This window comes from Chamaea fasciata, unplaced genomic scaffold, assembly GCF_029207755.1.
Source record: "Chamaea fasciata isolate MVZ Bird 193981 ecotype frontalis unplaced genomic scaffold, bChaFas1.0.hap1 SCAF_10, whole genome shotgun sequence".
Classification (NCBI taxonomy): domain Eukaryota; kingdom Metazoa; phylum Chordata; class Aves; order Passeriformes; family Sylviidae; genus Chamaea; species Chamaea fasciata.
The window spans coordinates 19,069,973-19,088,569 of NW_027094095.1; the positions used below are offsets into that span (position 1 = coordinate 19,069,973).

At 38.2% G+C, this 18,597-nt stretch overlaps 1 long non-coding RNA gene across 2 annotated transcripts in view; it reads left to right on the plus strand.

Annotated features, from left to right (window-relative positions):
* The first annotated feature begins 1,419 nt into the window (after positions 1-1,419).
* The window catches only part of LOC136294642 (uncharacterized), a 41,828-nt gene continuing 24,650 nt past the window's right edge, over positions 1,420-18,597 (plus strand). The window contains exons 1-3 of one of the 2 annotated variants that reach the window (XR_010722470.1): positions 1,420-1,556; positions 5,454-5,742; positions 8,694-9,933. This is a non-coding gene — a long non-coding RNA (uncharacterized lncRNA). Of the gene's footprint in view, positions 1,557-5,453; positions 5,743-8,693; positions 9,934-18,597 lie in introns of those variants that run through there. The other variant, XR_010722471.1, reaches the window with a different exon arrangement.

The following is an 18,597-nucleotide window of genomic DNA, read 5'->3' on the forward strand; positions in this document are numbered from 1 at the left end:
GAAGATAGCAGGCAGTATTCAATCCTGATGAATTTTTTCTGAATATTAGCTAGCTGACCAGTGAGTACTTGCATATTGAAACTAGCCTCAACCCTGCTGGCTCTTCTCCAGTCATATTTTCATGTTTAAAGAAGCACTTGGGATTATTGTAGGGTTTTGCAGGTAGGAATTAGACAAGGGTACAAAACTGTAGGAAATCAGTTTTATTTATAGTATGTGGAAACTGAGCTTATCCTGTGGTCAGTCAATTCCAGATGCTGGGACTTTGTTAAAATAAATCATGCTATTCACACAATAATAGCAATGAAGCAAGAAAGAAGATGCAAAGTAAAAATATAGACAAAATAATATAGTCAAAGGAAGGAAAGAAATGAGTAAAGGAAAGGAGATGGAATGTAATACCATAAAGAAAAATCTGTTATATAAAATCCAGTTTTTAGAGATATAACTGAAACTTTTCAAATAAAAACTTGTTTCAGTAATATCATAATTACACAGTGTAGGTGGAGTAAAAAAGAATTTTTTTTGGCATCTGTTTCAATTTATCCTCTATGCTGGATACCACAGAGAAATCCCTTCAAAGGATCATTTTAGTTCATTGACAGCACATATGATTTTTCTTTTGTATGCTCCAAGACTGTATCAATAACTGCGTACTTCAATAAAAATATGTCTTCAGAGAATTACTCAGTCCCCTCCATATCCTTCCTCAGAGGGCTTTATTCCTTCTTAACTCTTCCCCTATTTTACTTGGTAGTTAATGGACTGCTAGAAAGATGATGCCTAAGCTGTATCCTTCTTGTAGTTCAGCCTTTCTGATTGAAAGTGCATGGAAAATGCAGGAGTGCAGAACAGTCATCTGCTCATATACTAGTGGACATGCCAAAACAGACTTAATACTGCAGCAGTCAAGAGCGATGGTGGTTTTTATATTGTAATTCACAGGGGAAAAATCTAATCCTTTGCTAAATTTTAGACATCCTGTCAGAGAGCTGATGTTTCCAATAGCATGTTACACCAAACTCAGGTCTGGCATATAATTTTCTTCAAGCAATTCCTAAAGTAAGTCATCAGCTAAACTTCTGTATTTCTGTAACAGTTGGAATTTTTCTGTAGAAGTCTATGAGTTATATTTCATGGGCAAAATGGGCCTCAACAGTCAAAGCCAAAAATGGGATATTAAAACAATATGGAAGGATTATCTCAGAAATCTTTGTCTGCTTAATTCCATGGTAACTAACCATCTATAAACATTTTTCCACCTCTTTTAAAAAGTACAGAAGAAAAGTTTTTTTAAAAAAGTATACTAAACTTGTTTAAAACCCTATTTCAAGCACAGGTGCTACTCAGCATTGAATCATGCATTTAATTAAGACAAGTAAGTTTAATTCAGAGAAGCTGTTCCTAACATTAATAGTAGCTTGAAGCTTCTAGCCTAGTTTCTTCTATCTTCTCCTAAACTTCATCAGTGGGATGATCCTGTTTCTGTCTACGAAACTTTGTGATGCTTATATTCTTAGCCTGCCATGGGTAACCACATCATTGCTACTTGAAGTGTAAGTAATAAATAAAACTGAAAGCTTTTTTTTTTTCCACTTTTTCCTTCAACAGCTGACAGTTTTCTTAATGATATTAATAATTTTAGATGATTTTAAGAATCAAGAATTTTTTTGTGTCTGAGGAAAAAATGAATTTAATTGAAAAGAACAGGGGTTTGGGATTCTTTTGCTATATTAATGTTTAATGGGAAAACAGGAAGTTATGGTAGAGATCAGCAGGGAGTCAGAGTTATCAAATCATTACAGTTGGACAAGATCTTTAAGCTCATTGAGTCCAATTGTAAACCTAACACTGCTGGGTCTGCCACTAAACCATATTTTGGAATTTGATGTCAGTGCAGCTACTGGTGATCCACTTTTTTGAAATTTGGAAGCTGGGACTGATTGCAGTCAGTGATAATTTTCTGTGTAAGTTAAATACTTATGAAACTAGGGGGAATGCATCAATGGATCCAGAGCTGTGTCATGAAGGTGTTGACTTCTTGGTTTGTTCTGGTCTTTGTTTCAGAAGTCTGAGTTTGAGTGAAATTAAGGTTGAGGAAGGAAGGAGATACACCAGCAAGCAACCTTACCTATTAATAAAATGGCTCTGCTGCCTTCCCTTTTATTTTCCCCTTTCCTTTCTTGTTTTTATATGAATTTCCATTCTTATAAATCACTTCTGTTATCTGAATTATGGTATAAGATACCCTTGTAGTGCTGGGAGTTTGTTTCCTAAAGCTTATCCATATGGACAGCAGCTTCTGCAGACTCCCACGTTTTCCTTCCCAGTTCATAAGACTAGATGACTGGAAATCCTTTTAACTACACAGTTTGTTGGCAAGTGGCACTAATGCATTTTCACTACAGTTGTGGCAGGGGATCATGAGTTCTTAGGTTTAAGTGTATTAGATCAGTGACTGCATAGAAGAACTCCTCCATGATATTTTTTATTTTATTTCTCATTCAAAATCTTCTGTCTTCTTCTAAAAAATGAGTTTTGAGCACACTTAGACTGACTTTTCTGTCAAGAATGGCTTATCTTTAGAAATCATAGGACTTCTTACTAAAAGATATGGTAAAGTTGGTGAAGTTTTCCTCTACCTACAAAAGACATGGCTAAAAATGTATCTTAGGAGTTTATAATTTTGCCAAAAATTGTTGCAATATTAAAGCTTTTCTGTCTTGTACTAATACCAAAAAATACCCCAAAAGTTCTGGTTAGGTAGAAGGCCCAGAGTTTCTGGTCTCTGTTTGGGAGATCACTCTGGAACAGATCAAATGAGCACTGCAGCTTTTCTTCTTGATGGTGCTGGTATGAGGCATAGGAATTTCCTGCTAATGTGACAAGAAAGTTAAGTGGTATAATAAAATTGAATGGGGAACAATAATATCAGTGTTGATTTAAGGAATTCAGTGCAGAAAAAACCCAGCTTATTGCTTACACAGCTTCTCCTTAGCTCCCTGAAGTCTTGCTGCAGCTTTGGAGTTATCTTTTGTGTCCCTTTGCCTGAAAAAACCCTAAGTCCACAGTTTGAGTTTTATAAACTATGCAGACTTAAAAACAAAATAATATAAAAGAAGAACGAAAGTGCTTTATTAAAAAAAGAGAAATAAAGAAGAAGTACTTTTTGGAAGGGGCAGGGGGGCAGAAGCTGTGTAGGCTTGCAGAGCTCTCCAGGCATTGTGGTGTGAGCAGTGTGTGCTCTGCTCTTTGAGGAGTGGGCAGAAGTGTTGGGTGCTTTGAGGGCCATCTGACAGGACCTGGCTCTTCTCAGCTGGCAGGGCTGGGTATGTGTAGCCATGGTGACACCCTTTTTCTGTGAGGTTTGGGCCCCTCACCCATTGTCCCCAGAGCCTTTCTCTCTTTGCGACTGCACAGTGGGAAGGCTCAGATGCCATTAGACATCACTGAGGTCTTCCATGATGCCACACAACTATTGGAACAATTCTCATTTATGGAATAGTGTAGACTTTCTTGAGGAAATAACGAATTTTAGAGTAGGGAGAACTTTTGTTTGCTATTCAGTACCACACCTGTGGAAAAAAAATTACTGAAAATTGGTGAAATAAAATGGAAAAGACAGACTTTGACAAATGACAAAGCTTTGTTCAATTACAGACAGTAAAAAAGCAACTACCCTTCTGAAACCTAGCCCCCCAAAAATGCCCCTGGCAGTGGAGATGAAAGTAGCATAAGCAAGATTTAGGAAAGAAAAGAAACTGGTAACATCTAGTGAGAGACTTTTTTTGCTTTCTATGTTTAAAAAAGAAAAAGTGTGGACTGGCAGGACACACCAGACTTTTCCCCATGTGCTCTTAAAGCACCTGTCTGTGCTGTGTCCCAGGGTGAGCAACTGGGTGGCCTGCAACTTCAATAGCCTTTTGGGCTCTGGGAATTAGCTGGAATGTGTCTAATGGGAATGATAGTCAAGAAGAGCTGCAGAAACACTTTGTTTTGCTAGATTTAACAGCTGCAATTAATGAATTTCCAGCTTACCCCCAGGTAGGCCAGTCAAGGGCTGGTTATCCCCCATCAGTCTGTTCCTTTGTCCAAGATGAACAGGCACCACATCTGCTGCCTGGGGTTTGGGGCCAGGGATCTCGGGAGGTGTCCCCAGCACACTGGCACATCTTTGTCCATGGCTGTACTGGGCAGGGCCAGGGACTGCTGCTTCAGTGGTGCAAATAGCAATTGGTGCAGCACATTTCTCCCTGGTCTCTGGGCCTGTTTCTTGCTGAAGGAAGTCAGTCTTACCCTCGGTTCCAGACTGGCCAGCTCCTTGTAGCAGCGGCTCTGGGATTGTTTGGTCTCCCCCAAATAATCTGTCTTTTGATGAAGTGTGACCCCTTGATAGAAGCAGCAGTTTCATTCCTCACATTGTCCCCTGTGACCTGTGGCTGCTCTGCTGATTCATCACCATATATCATATGAGACAATTGTTTCCATGTTTAAGCCAGTAATTAGCCTTTTCTGCTATAAATCTGAGTTTGGTTTCATTTTCAACTTCACTACGCAGCCAAGACATTTCTCATGTGCTCTCCTCTTCCTCAAAAGAACTTGTATTTATTTTTTTTAAGAGAGAATGGTGAGAGAAATGAATTGGACAAGGTGTTTATGAGACATGTCAGTCTAAAAAATGCAGTGTTTTACGTTGTTTGAATATTGTTTGATTTACTACTTTATTTACTACATAGCAGTTGAAAAACAACCTGACTCATCAGCCCTGGGAGTATTTTTTATATATCTATGAAAAGATGGGTGACTTTTACTCTATCTGGAAGACTATCTGGCTATTCTCAGAGTTGTTTAGTGTGAAGATTGTAAGCGGAAGATCTCTGCACAGGGAAAGCTGCCTGCTGTCACACTTGGCAGAAAGCAGAGACTTGCAAATGGGGTAAAGAAGTGAGAGAACAAAGGAGGTATTTTCATAGTCCATATTTAAATGTTCCTTGGAAGTCTTAGCTTGGTGGTTATCTCATTAGGGCAGCAGCCAGTTTTATCCACTTACCATTTTACCAGGACTAAAACTCTTACTAATGTTTTATAAATATATATATTATCAGCCAAATACAAGGCTTCAAGGTTTTCATTGTTTTATGTAGCTAATCATCTCATTAAAAAGGTCTCATACTAGCCAGTTAAGCCAACTCTGATAAGCCTCCGAAGTCTTAGATGACATTTCAGATAGTATAGTGTAATTTGGCATTGAGCTGTGGGAATATAATTGGGGGAGAAACCTTCAAACTAGCAATTTAGCCAGGGCTAGGAGTAATTGTAATTACAGATTTTCAGGCTGAGCTATGTGAATCATTCCAGAAAGATATAGGGCAGCGCTGGGAGTCTGCTTCTAGCAAGTCATGTCTGTGAGCAGGGAGGAATTAGGAGCTGTCTGTTGCCTTGTTTTTCTGCAGGTGGTGACAAGAGGTGGCTGGAAAATTTATGACTGTGTCAACATGCAGACAGTGATAGGAACTGGACCCTGGCCTGTGACCATTTGCAAGCAGGCAATGGATACCAGTTTATGGCTACATCTCTGAATGAAAAGAGGCAAGAAGAGACAGAGGCATGCTTTCTCTGGTGGGGCACAGTGTTGCTTGGAGATGAAACCTGAAGAAAATTATCAGTGAAGAGTGGAAAATGATAAAATTCTCTTTGGGAATGACTGGACTGGACTGCATGCTCTAAGTAGATTGGCCTGAGGTAGATTTCTTATTTCTTTTGAGCAACATCTAAAATCGGTGACCCCCAGAGATCCGGGGGCAGGTACAGCCAAACTCCACTAGTTTTTTTATTGGCAAGACACGTAGGTGTGGCACTTAGGGATGTGGTCCAGTGGTGGACTTGGCAGGGTTAGATTTATGGTTGGACTCAATGATTTTAAAGGTGTTGTCCAACCTCAATGATTCTTTTATTAAAGGAAAAAAGACAAACAGGAGACTTAAGTCCATCATGAAGATCATCACTTGATGGATTTGTCTGGCAGATATTATCTTGACAACTGATTTATGCTGCTAATAATAGAAAATCTATGGAGCCTTTGTTCCTCACTTAAGAGGGAGGAAGGGAAAGGGGAGAACACCATGTTGGAACTTCTGCGAGCAACTACAGAGTAAGAAGCAGAAAATATTTGGCTGCAAAAGCTGTTGCAAAGCACACCTTGGCACTCCATATCTATCATACGTGCAAATTTGCTGTTGATATATGTGGAGAGGGTGATGACGCTTTTTGAATGGAAACTCGATATTTTTCAGGCTGGTGAAAGAGTAAGAAAAATCTGAGAAAAGTCATGAATACCAGTAGCTGTGAATATCATGTTTTAGATTATATTTAAATCTGTCTTTCTATTTGCTGTGTTCACAATGCTCAAGACACAGAAATTAATCACAGATTGTGCTGCCATTTTTTAATTGTCTTTTTCTAAGATAAGTAGTGTTCGTTAGCTATGATGTAAGGCATATAAACTCTCATGTGAAGCTTCTGATGCTAGTTTACCTCTTTAGGCCTCAGTAAGGTGTCACATTGGTAGTTTTTTTGGGTTTATCTGCATGTAATTTCTGGCAAGACCTATCATTGTTCTTTTTCTTTCAGGGCAGTACAGAAAATAGCTCACAGGATTCTTCTCAACTGATCTTTTAAATCAGCTGTTTCCAACTCTTGGTGTTATTCTGGTCTTAAAACCCAGGATCTCTTTATGGATTTTTGCTGGTTGAGTTTCTGTTATGTTTTTTTTTTTTCTTCAAAAATCTCATCAGTTTTCTTCAAAGCAGTGGGACTTCAGTGGATAATTCTGCCACGTCTAGCTTACCCTGCCTTTCTGCAACGTTTTTTTTTTTCCTAAATGTGAAAGTTCTTGATGGTGAGAGTCATAGCACCAAATTCATCATTGAATAAACAATTCTATCTCATAATTTACAGCCTTCCTGCTGGTAATGCAGATATACTTCTGTCATGTGAACTCGTGTGTTGTAACTACTGTAGTAGCCGGGTTATTTCTGTTTGAAAATGGCACGTCTTGTCAACCAGCTCGATCTTCTGGAACATATCTGCAGTCATCCCAGTCTGGGAGCTCACAACCTATAGCCAAAAATCCAAGTTACTTTGGCTCTTCAAGGGCAGGCAGAAGAATAGAACGAGACATTTCTAATTGTAAAATGCTTCTGCATGACCACAATCTGACTTCTGCATTTGCCAAATGTTTCCTTTGCAGCAACATTTCATTTTTGGGTAACATTCTATTTCAGTTAACTGTGCTGATCAGCATCTTGGGTCTCATTTCATGAAATAAAACTTAGCAGAAGTTACAGCTACATAAAAGGGAGAGAGGAAAGACAGTAACTTCTGCTTACATGAATTGGACAATTATCTCTTTAACAAAAAGAGGAATTTAGTGTTCAGCTTTACAAATATGGTAACAATTATTTATAATCATGAAACTGATTTGAAATGCTTACTGAGTGGTAGATGGTTTTATATTCATTGCCTTTATTGTCCTGTCTCTCCCATGAATCAAAGCAGAATTTCAGGGCTGTCTTTTCTGCCTGGTTCATTATCTGCAGACTGTGGCATATCAAGAGAATGTGCTTACTTTCATGTAAAGTATAAAGAAATCAAACTTCAAGCTGTTTCCATTTTGAGGATTTAAAAACAGGACCCAATTCTTAGTTTTTTCTCTTTTTATTTTTTCTTGCAAAGTATTTCACAACATTAATAAGGATTTCTGATAAGCAGCATTGCTACTGATATTGCTAGACACAACTGATGAAAAGTAGTACTAAGTTGTTCATTAGATTTGATTCAGATAATTTCTGTGTGAGAAATGTATCTATGGAAGACCGGCTTTCCCCAAAACATGGTACTCTTCAGGGAATGTTTTGGTGTGTCTGGACATGATCAGGTTTCTTGGCACAGAGGCTGTGGTGGTGTGCCATCAAGGGAGGAGTTATTCTTATCTGAAGTAGGGCATATGCTTTCTTAAATAGAGAGAAAGGTTTATATTGGTGGTGCCTGCTGCATTCCCTGACTACTGTGGCAGAAATCTCCTCAAAGAATCCCAGCAAGTTAGCGAACCATGAACCCCAAGCTCTCTCCTCTCTCTGCTCTTATACTGTCAATCCTTAATCTAGCTGTGCTTCTTCAAGTGCTTTCCCATTTGATATTCTAGGAGTTTCTCCTCACTTTATATCAAGCTAACTGGTCTATGGTTTCCTGTTATGTCTCCAGGCACTTTTAAAATAACTTTGTTATGTTAGCCACTTTCCAGTCCCCAGGGGTCTCTTCTGAACTAAATGAACTTGTGGATGTGCCTGCTAATTCCTTAGTTTCTCTCTCCACTTCCTTAGCAGGTTTGGATATTTGTCTGGCCATGGTTTTTAAGACTGTCTAAGCATTTTTGTTAAACCACTACCATTAGTGACTTAACAACAAAAAAAATCTTTCTCCTTCAACAGCAAACTCCTGACCTCTTCATAGAAAAGGCAAGCACAATACATCCTTCACTTTTATTTTGTTTTTACCTCATACTATTAAAAAGGATTTGCACTCCCTTGTCCTTGTTCACTGCATAGTAAATCTGCTGTGCGTGAGGAAGTCGTAGGTATAACAGGGTCACTTTCTCTGTATCTCATTGTGTTTACATTTTGTTTTCCTACCAGTGAATGAGAAATGCTGCGAGCCAGGAGTGATCAGTGACATTCTCAGTCACCCCAGCCACCTCTGTGCCACAGAGCCCCGGTGCCACCTGCTCAACAGTGCCTGTCACACCCAGGCTGGCCCCTGCCTGGGGAGGGCAAAGCAGCCCAGGGCCCTTTCAGTGATGAGCTGGGACAAGGCCAAGCCCTGTGTGGGAGACTGGGCCGAGAGTCACACCATGGGGTGGCCTTTCTAATCCACTGATACAGACTTCTATTCTAAAGTTATTTCTATTTTTAATTTTTTTTTTCAATTTAAGCTCATGAATATTTTGTTGCAGTTTTTATTGGCACTTTGAACCTAATTAGATATTTCATCTTTTCATGGATAACCTTTTCCTCTTTGAAGAGTATGAAGAGTATAGAAGTATATGATGAGTATACCTCGCCAATGTAAATATCAAAGTTACAGGGTAAAAATCAAAGTTGCAGTTGCTTGTGAGAAGTGTACTGGCATAAGCCACAGCCACGGGTTCTTATGATGAGCACCTGAGCATTATTTTAGATAAGAATGTAGGGGAAATAAAATGCTGGTGAGAAGGAGTAAATATGATCTGTCTAATTCAGGCAAAATCTGTTTGATTTTCTGAATACCATTTAGGTGTAACAGAAAAATATATGGTCGTATGTGGCTATGGTAAAGATATCCTGAAGCATGGATTGCTTTCTGTGAGCTATTTCTCATACTCATTAAAAGCTGTTAATTCTTATGTGTTTTTCTTTCTGATACTTGTACAATTATACTTTTGTAAAATTCTGACATTCATTCTTGAAAAACCATATTCCATATATTTTATTAATCAAAGAGACAAGGGAATAAATTTACATTTTCTTAATGAATTGAGGCTACGATGGAAGGATGACACATACCAGAAAGACAAAGAAATGATGAAATAGCATCTACAGATAATCAAAGAATACCCCATAAATATAAAAACTAGGTTCTTCTTGGAAATATTCAAGCAATATGTTTGCAGGAAGCATTTTGAAAAACGGAAGATTTCCTACAATACTGAAGAGGGAAAAGAATAAAGGGGTGCAGTTATAAACAGAGGGTCCTGTGTAACTCTCCAGTGAGCACCAGGATCAGAGAAAGTCCTTTAAGTTGTAGTCAGTATACCTAAAAGCACTCCATCACAGGAGTAACAAGTTTTTCATTCCTGCCTGTGATGCAGCTACATCTGGAAAAGTGATCTAGGTTCTGAAAAATGCAGTGTCTGGGAAAAAAAAAAAAAATTAGAAATTGCATATGCCTCTCATTTTATGCCTTCTTGTGTATGTGCAACTTTCTGGGAACATCTAAGAACTCGATCTGAATCTGCCTATTGTCATTGTCTGGGCCCCGTAAAACTTATGAGTGGGTATTAATTGACTTAAAAATCTTCATGCTGTTTTAAAATCTGAACAGAATTGAGCACATTCTAAATTAACAATTTTTGCGTTTGCTTTTTTTTCTTAAAGGGGCAAATAGGCCACAAATGCACATTTTTAAGTGAGAATCTTGCCCCCCATTCCTCTCTCACCAATGCAGGGACAAGGCAGTAGGATAACAGGACACTAAGCCCCAAAATCCCTCTTTCAAAGCCCTGTGCTGGGTGCATCCCATGCTGGAAGCCCCTGTGCAGGCTAGCTCCTCTCCACACGCTGCTGGCAGGGTCTGGGGTACCTTTTTGGGGTTCTTACCTGCAGGACACTCTCTCCCTCCAGCTCCCCCCTTCACCCTGTCCCTGATGTCCCACACTGCTGTTACATCAGTGTCACTGCAGCTGTAGCCACAGCAGGCACAGAGCCTCTGTAGCCCTGGCAGAGAGCCCAGCCTGGGCTCCAGCTGAGTTAATTTTATAATTTCTCTGATTGTCCATGCAGTACTCAACTGTCCTTTGCAGCAAGGATGCCCCAGAGCTGCCATGTGAAAAGCCCTGACATCCCCATTTAAGCACACTTTACAGGATTTCAGGCAAAGGGAACTTGAATACTGGTTGCTGTAAGCTGCAAGATTTCCAGTAACTGCAAATATATCCCCACAACCCCTGAGAACACAATTTATATCTTTATTTTACCAAAACAAATAAGGAATTGGCCTTGAACTTTGAAAGGAAAATGATGCCTAATAATTAAACCAGTTAGATTATTTCATATCAACACAGGATTGATCTTCTGGTTTTTTTTTTACTACCTACAAGTGGATGTTTTTCTTTATTTCTTACACCTGGATTCCTTGATTTCCCTTTTCAGCATTAAAAAAGTAAATAAATCTGGTATAAAGGCTGGAAGATGTTGCAGTGCTCCCTCTGCAATAACCAGATGTCCATTTGAACTCAGAATGGAACACACTGCATCAGCTAATGGCTGTTGATCAATTTATGACATGAAAAACGTTGCCAGAGATGAAGTATCAATGCAGAGAAAATATTATTTTGTTTGGGGTTTTTTTTGTCATTTCTTCCTGTCTTTTCCCATTGATGGATTTCTGACTCTGCTAGCTCATGTAGTAAACAGCCAAACACCACAACAAAAGAACCCTCTTGTGTTGAAGGTTTAGAAAAGACAAATGCATAAAGTTTATCTAAGCAGGGAATAAGAGAGAGAAGTTATTATCTACTAAGTCTGACGTTAAATTTAAAATATGAACATTCAAAATGCCACTGGAGACAGTAGGATGTACAGGGAAAAGTATCTGTGGCTGATAATTAGGGAAGACATGACCACTGGGACTCCCAGTCATTTTCAGCAAAAATATTGAGAACTTTATTTGTGTCCAAATGTAGTATAACTCTGGTTATAGAAAGCCTGTACAAGTTTGATTTAGGAGTGGAGGGCAGAAGACTGAGGGAAAAGTAGACTAAGAATATGGATATATGAAAGCTTGGTGAAATAATAAGGGAAAAAAATGCAATTTGAACTTTCTGGAGCTGTTGAACTTGGGTTTAGAAATGTCTGCAAAATGTAGACACAGTGGTGTATCTTAACTGGAAGCGATGGAAGAAAGTGCTGGTCATTCCCTGCAAAGTAACACCCTCCACTTGGGTACTGCATTCTGTGAATGCTCCTAATTCTCTTAGCATGAGGTTAACTAATTCAGTTTATATCATACTGTGGCCTTCAGCTAAGGTACCCATGTGTTATTTATAATATTGTAAAGGTTGGTGCTCGCAGGAGCCTCGTGGAAACATTTACACATTTAAGTCTGTCAGGTACAGAGACTTTAGAGCAACAGCGTCTTCTATTCATTTCCTTTAGCACTGTAAGGTTGGTAGCACTATTTTAATGTTGCTGAAGAGTGCACAGGGTTTCATCAGGTTCACAGGATTTTCGATGCAGTGTGTTGTTTCTCATTTAAGTAAACTACTGTCGGGGATGAGAACAAATGAAAGGAAAGTACAAGTTATAAACTATCTTGTAACTGAACTGCACATGCTTTCAGTGATTTTGAAAGTAAATTTGACATGTGAATTCTGTTAAATTACTTAATCTGCACAAATATTTTTTACCTGTTAAAGTTTTACTACTTATGTGCTTTTTGGTTTGAGGGATTTTTAGCCATGTGTATTTGAAACTATGTTCTCAACACTAAACTATAGATATTTGCCCATTTTATTTGGTTTAATTCCTTAAACTAACTCCAGAATGTCTTTTCAAACCTGTTGACTCTGTCCCAACTCCAGGAAAATGAATGCTTTCTTTGTAAATCCACTGTTGTGCTGATTGGAGAAGTAATTGAAACCTCTCATGGGCAATAGACCAGCAATTTTGAATACCTCTCTTATCTGTGTAAACATTTCCTGATCTGCTTTCTTCTTCATCCCTTGGGGTCAATAACAGTTTCTTACGATCTCTTTATTTTAAAATAGTCATATCCCTCCCTCCCTCCCTCCCTCCCTTCCAAAATTGTGAGCAGAATTAATGAATATTTTCTTTACTGTTCATTTTTCACTCCCTTCCTTTTCCTTTTATTGTACCCTGCTCTCCCACTCACAGGAACACTTGTGGGTTTGTTTTTTTTTTCAGTTGGAACTGGACAGCCCCTAACTTTAATTTTTGTAACCTGCAAATATTTCATTTGCTTTCATAATGATTTTTTCATTGCTGTTCTTGTCTTTCTTTCCCCTCTTGAATGTTTCAGAGAATTACTGTATAAACAAAAAAAAATGAAGACATTGACATAAGACATCAAGTTTCTCTCTTCTCAAAAGGCATTTGAGACTGATGTTCTTTCTTCCATGCTAAGGATGGACAGCTGGCACGTGAATTTGACTCCTGATAATAAATCTGGGCACACAGTTGATTATCAGCAAGGTATAGGTGACAGTAGTTTGACAGTGTCCATGACAAAATGGTTATCATACCAAACTGTGTGCAAAAGTTTCTGAATTGACAGTGATAAAAATTTTGACTAGGATAAAGTTATGATTTATTGTTTCAGCCTGTGGTTTGTTTGGGATTTGTCATTCTTGAAGGTGTCATCAGTTTAAGTTCTGATCATTTGCATGGCTCTGGACAGAGGGCTTCTCTGCCTGTGCACAGATTCACAACCAGCTCCTGATGGTGAAACTCATGGGGTTTTCAAAGAACTTTGCTGGTTTGTCACTTCTCCTCCTCACTGCTTGCCTTTTGTGTATGGGTATAATTTAGGATGCTGAGGGGTTTATGAAAGCATGAAATCTCATGGCCAGCTTCATCTAGTCCTGGTGACAGCAGGAGCACACCAGTGGCTCCAGCCATGTAGAGGAAGCTGCAGGAAGAACATCAAAGAACAATAACTCCTGGGAACGTGACAGTCTTTCTGCTTCTCCCATTGCCAGTGCCATGCTTCTGAGTACAGTTCAGACTATTAATGCACTAGATTAAAATAGATCAGGGTTTGCCTGTTTTATTGGGGCTTGTAAATCATGATAATGGTTATAATGATAAAATAGCTCTCCTCCTTCAGAATTTTCTGTTGGAGACTGTACTGAGGCTGCTGTGTTACTAATACTTTCCTGGACCTCAGATGCTTTCACCAAGGAGAAAATGGTTGAGTCATTTACATATATTGATTGGGTCACATTTTGTATAAAACATCATAACATTTATGATCCTCATTTAGTTAATTACAGATTTTATTAAAACAGTTAGAAAGATATTAAAGTATATTCTGAACTTCTTACAGAGATTGAATTTTAAGGCAATAGAGTTGATGGCTTTTACAGCTTTCCAGTCTTACAGCAGCATGTTGAATTGAGAGATGAGCTGGATGAGACAGTGCCTTGAGCTGGTTTCTGTGGACATTGAGCTGCGCTATGTGGGTGTAAATGCTGCCACATGTGAGCTTTACACCTGCCCCATGTAGGTTTGAATAACTGCAAAACCTGTGCAGGGGATGCAATTCAGGTTTTAAGAGCTTCAGCCTGCAGACCTTTGTAAGAATTGCATTGACCACCCCAGGAGGTTTTTCTTCACATTCTCTCATTTTAACCACCTACATCATTACTTCTAGTTCTTGTGTGTATTTATAAATAATTTTTTTGGATGCAATTTTTAATTACCAGTTCAGCTGACTGCAAGACTACTGAATCATAAATATCAGGCATTTTTTTCCAGCATTTTTATTCAGGCAGGAAATAACACTGGGTTGTGATGAGCACTAGAAATATTTCTCTCATCAGCCATGAGCTTTAAATTTGCATTTATATCTCCATGTGGTGCTACTGTGTTTTCATAGGGTGCTTTTTATGCCCCATTCTTAAAAAAACCTATGAGGGCTGTTGCTGGTGGGAGAGACATTGTATTAAGGTTTGCTTCAAATTCATAGTGAGCAGGAAAAGGCTTTGCAGTTCTGCTAGAGAAAGATTGTGGGAAGCTGTCTGGGCTACAAAGACCTAAGATAAACCTAATGGCTCAACCATGCAGTGCTTCAGGGCAGGACGGGAACAGAGAATGGAGAAATGTGCATTCAGACCCCAAATGATACTTAATGGCTTTCATGCCAAAAGCTGTAAGATGCATTCTTTAATTCTTTATTTTTGTTTCCTAATTTTTTACCCTTATCGCACCATAATAAAGCAGAGAGCTTCTTCTTCATAAACTAAGTTTCAGTATATCTAAATTTCTTTCATTACTCACTCTAACTTTTTCAGAGAATTCTATTATATTAAGCAAAATTTGCACTTACAGAAAGTTATGCTGGTTTGCGCCTCAGGTACTTTATAATGACATCTGTAATGACTTTCTCAACAATTTTCTTAAGTACTTAAGTGAGGATCATGAGTTTATAATTCCCTGGATCATCCTTATCATCTTTACCATCTCTACAAGAACATTGACTATCTTCAGATTCTTCTTATTATAGCTGTAATGATAAATTAAATCACATTTATTTGGGTGTTGTTTTTTTCCTGGGAAGTAATTCAGCTAATAAGAGTAGAATATTTTAGTTAGAAAGGACTTTAACACGATCATCTAGTCCAAGTGACCAATTCAAATTTGCAGGCTGCATTCCATTGTAAAATCAGTTGTTTCTTCATCTGCTGTTCAGTTTTGCGTCAAACAAAGAATAACTAGGAGAAATGCTGTGACTATAGAGCTGAAATTCTGATTTATTCAGTCATTAACAAAAAAAGCCCCATGCCATTTCAATGATAATAGAATGAAAATCCAACTGGTGCTTTCTTTCTCAGACTTGTTTTCCATAGAGATTGCTGCTCTTAGGCAAACACCTATTTAAACCTTTGAAATGTATAATCTTAACTTCATACAGCTCTAGGAGCCTAAATTTGTTAATGTTTCATCCCTACTTGCAGCAGTATTACAATTTAAGTTTCAGTAATATAAAAAGCATTTGTGGAGCAAATACTAGGAAAATATCTTTCTGGGAATGATGTTACAGGTATGAAATAAGGTTTAGGGTTTTTTATTATTATCATCAAAGCTTTTCTTTGCTGCTGCTTTTCAGCCTGTTAATAAAAGAACTTGATATAAATCTTATGAGATATAGCAGTAGGTGGTCAAAAATCATTCCAATGTGTTTCTTCTACATGCAATTAAGAAAAAAGGAAATCAAACATTCCAGCTGCAGTCATAGATGAGTTAACCTCAAAAAAGAGCTCTGATTATTGTAAGCAAAACCAATCAACATTGCAAACTTAGTGTGATAATGAATGCTGATATACTTGTGCAACATTAATAGCCCAAAACCATTAAATAGTGTGACTGCTTGAGGATTGTCTAGGTAGAATTGACCTTGGGACAGTGTTGCATACAAAGGCTCATTTTCACTTTTTCCCATTTCACATCAGTCAAACCTGCAATATGGGTCTGGTTTGTGTTTCTCCTTAGATTTCTCCCAGACCTGGTGGTTTTATAGAAGCCTTTATTGATTTAATTAGGGTGCTATGTCCCAACAGTAACTCATGAAAAGTATCAGGAGAAATGGAGAAAACATCCCCCATGGGTTGTAGAGCAAATGTGCGAGAACTTTTCTAGGGCAATGGTGTGAGTTGGTGTCACTTGTGAGGTGGAGGATGGAGTGGCCTCTGCGCAAATGGCTCCTTGTTTCTATCACCCACTGCTTCCTCTGCTGCCAGGTGCCATTGTTGCTAAAAACCTATGTCTGGCATGAGGTACTGCTGAACAGGAGAGAGCCACCATCCTGTGCAGGACCTGGCAGGGGCTAACAAACCTCTCTAGCTGGCAAAGTCCCACTAACTGCATCCCCCTGAACTGTGACCCATGGGCATACAACTTGTAAGCCCATCAAAAGTCTATTTCAATTCTTGAAAGAAGGGAAGAGGACACAGAGGACCACTTGTTTGTGAACACAGGCAAATAAGAGGGCAGTCAGCATCATGAGCCACAGATCAAATTTTAGGGGACTCTGCATCATACTCTTTAGGATGGAATGAATATAATTATCTATTAAAACAAAAATACCAAGCTAAACAAAAACAAAACCAAAGAAATCTACACCCCTGGCCCTTAGCTTATGGCTTAGCTAGAGGTGGGTTTATTTTATTTGCTTGGGGTTTTTTATTACTGTATTTGTGCTATGATTCTTTCATGCTACCAGCATCTTATGAAAGTCCTATATTTTAAATAAGTGTTGGCCTAAAATAATACTGAAGTTTTGATTTATTTCTTTTTGATTCTTTTTCAAGTGCTGTATAACACATTTCGATGTTCATTTACCTTTGCATTCTTTTTTGAGCCACTGGTGCTGAAGTTGACAGATGAGAATCAAATGAAGTGTGCTAAGTGTTGTTGCTGTAGGCTTTCTTCTCCCTACATTTTGTGATAAGATTTATCCTGGTAATACATCATGTGCCTCATTTTCTTTTATTTATTTTATTTAGTGTTCTCACAAATAATATCATTTGCCCATCTACCGTTAGTACAAAGCAGTTGTAAGTTAATTAAATAAACTGAATCTGTGTAACACAACTGTCCCAAATTTGATTAGGAATGCCAGTGTTGTACTAAGCCACTTACTACAGATGAACCTCATTTATTAAGAGCTTTGAAGGACCTTTGCTAACTATGGTAAATTGTTGTGTGTAGTATTTACAATTATTTAAATGAAATGGTTAAAAATAACATTTAATATCTCAATCATGGTTGGTGTTTTATGTTTCTAAACCTGATAGTTTTAGAAATTGTTTTGTTCTCAGTCACTGGCATGCATCCACACAAATGCCTCTCCTCCCTCTCTCCCTTAAATGGGATGTCTTCTGAGTAGGAGTTATTAAAAGATAATCCTAAACTGCCTTAAAAACTAGGTTTTAGTGATCCCCCTCATCATGATTTTGGATAATAATTTAGGGTGTTTTTTACTGCTAACTGTTGTGTATAAGGTGTTTAATTACTATTCCCCCTCTTGGAGTGGCACCTGCATTGCTGTGTAATGTGATAATATAATATTGAAGTACGTACTTGAGCCAAACCCAAGATGCAGTCACTCTGGGAGAGTGAGGGAAATTCTTATATGTTAGTGAGAGTAAGAAGACAGCAAAAACTACTATTCATGTGGAATGTAGTTTAAAAAAATGGTACACTCAGATAAAGGAAGTTAATACAACAGTATGGTATTTTAATGGCACGTAAAATATCTGATACATATTGAGACTTATGTCCTGGCAGTAAAAGCTGAACAAAGGTTAAAAATGACAAAGGGAAATTCTGAAATGCATATGCCGGGAAGTGGCTGAACTAGATATAAAACACTCAAATGTTCTGGACTAGCAATCATGTTGAAAAAAAGAGTAGTAGAAAGAACACACTGGACACACAGGACAAAGCAGGGAAAAGTTGGGGAAACAATGATAACTGCGAGGTGGAAAATAACATTGACAAAGGAGAAGATCGGGAATGTAGAGGTAATATTCCTTGGAAATAAGAATCATACGAAATCATACAAGAAGAATTAACATCTCAACCAAGGTCTTTTTGTGCTATGGGTGACCAAGGTTGGTGATGACTCTTTAGAATTCCCTAGGAATGAATGATAATCCCACTTCATTATGTCAGATGGGTTGGGTAATGTATGCTGGGAGTCATTGTACCAAAGGCAAAATGAAAATACAATACTGAGATGAACAAATCTATCGTCGGTGTCTAAGACAACTTTCATTTTCACCCCTTAATTTTTTCCTTCTATTTAATTCTCAGTTTAAAGTATTTGGGAATAGACCTCAACACTTGTTCTGGGTAGTTTGTATATGTGCTCCAAATACACCACCTTGCTGTAGCTGTAATGTTTTTTTCCTTCCATCTAAATGTGTGTTGAAAAGAACACAGAGGACACTGGTACATGTAGGTCGTAAATAGCACATGCAAATAAAACTGCAGTCAGCACTGTTGCATAATGGAATAATAAAAGGAATTACATTCACAATTA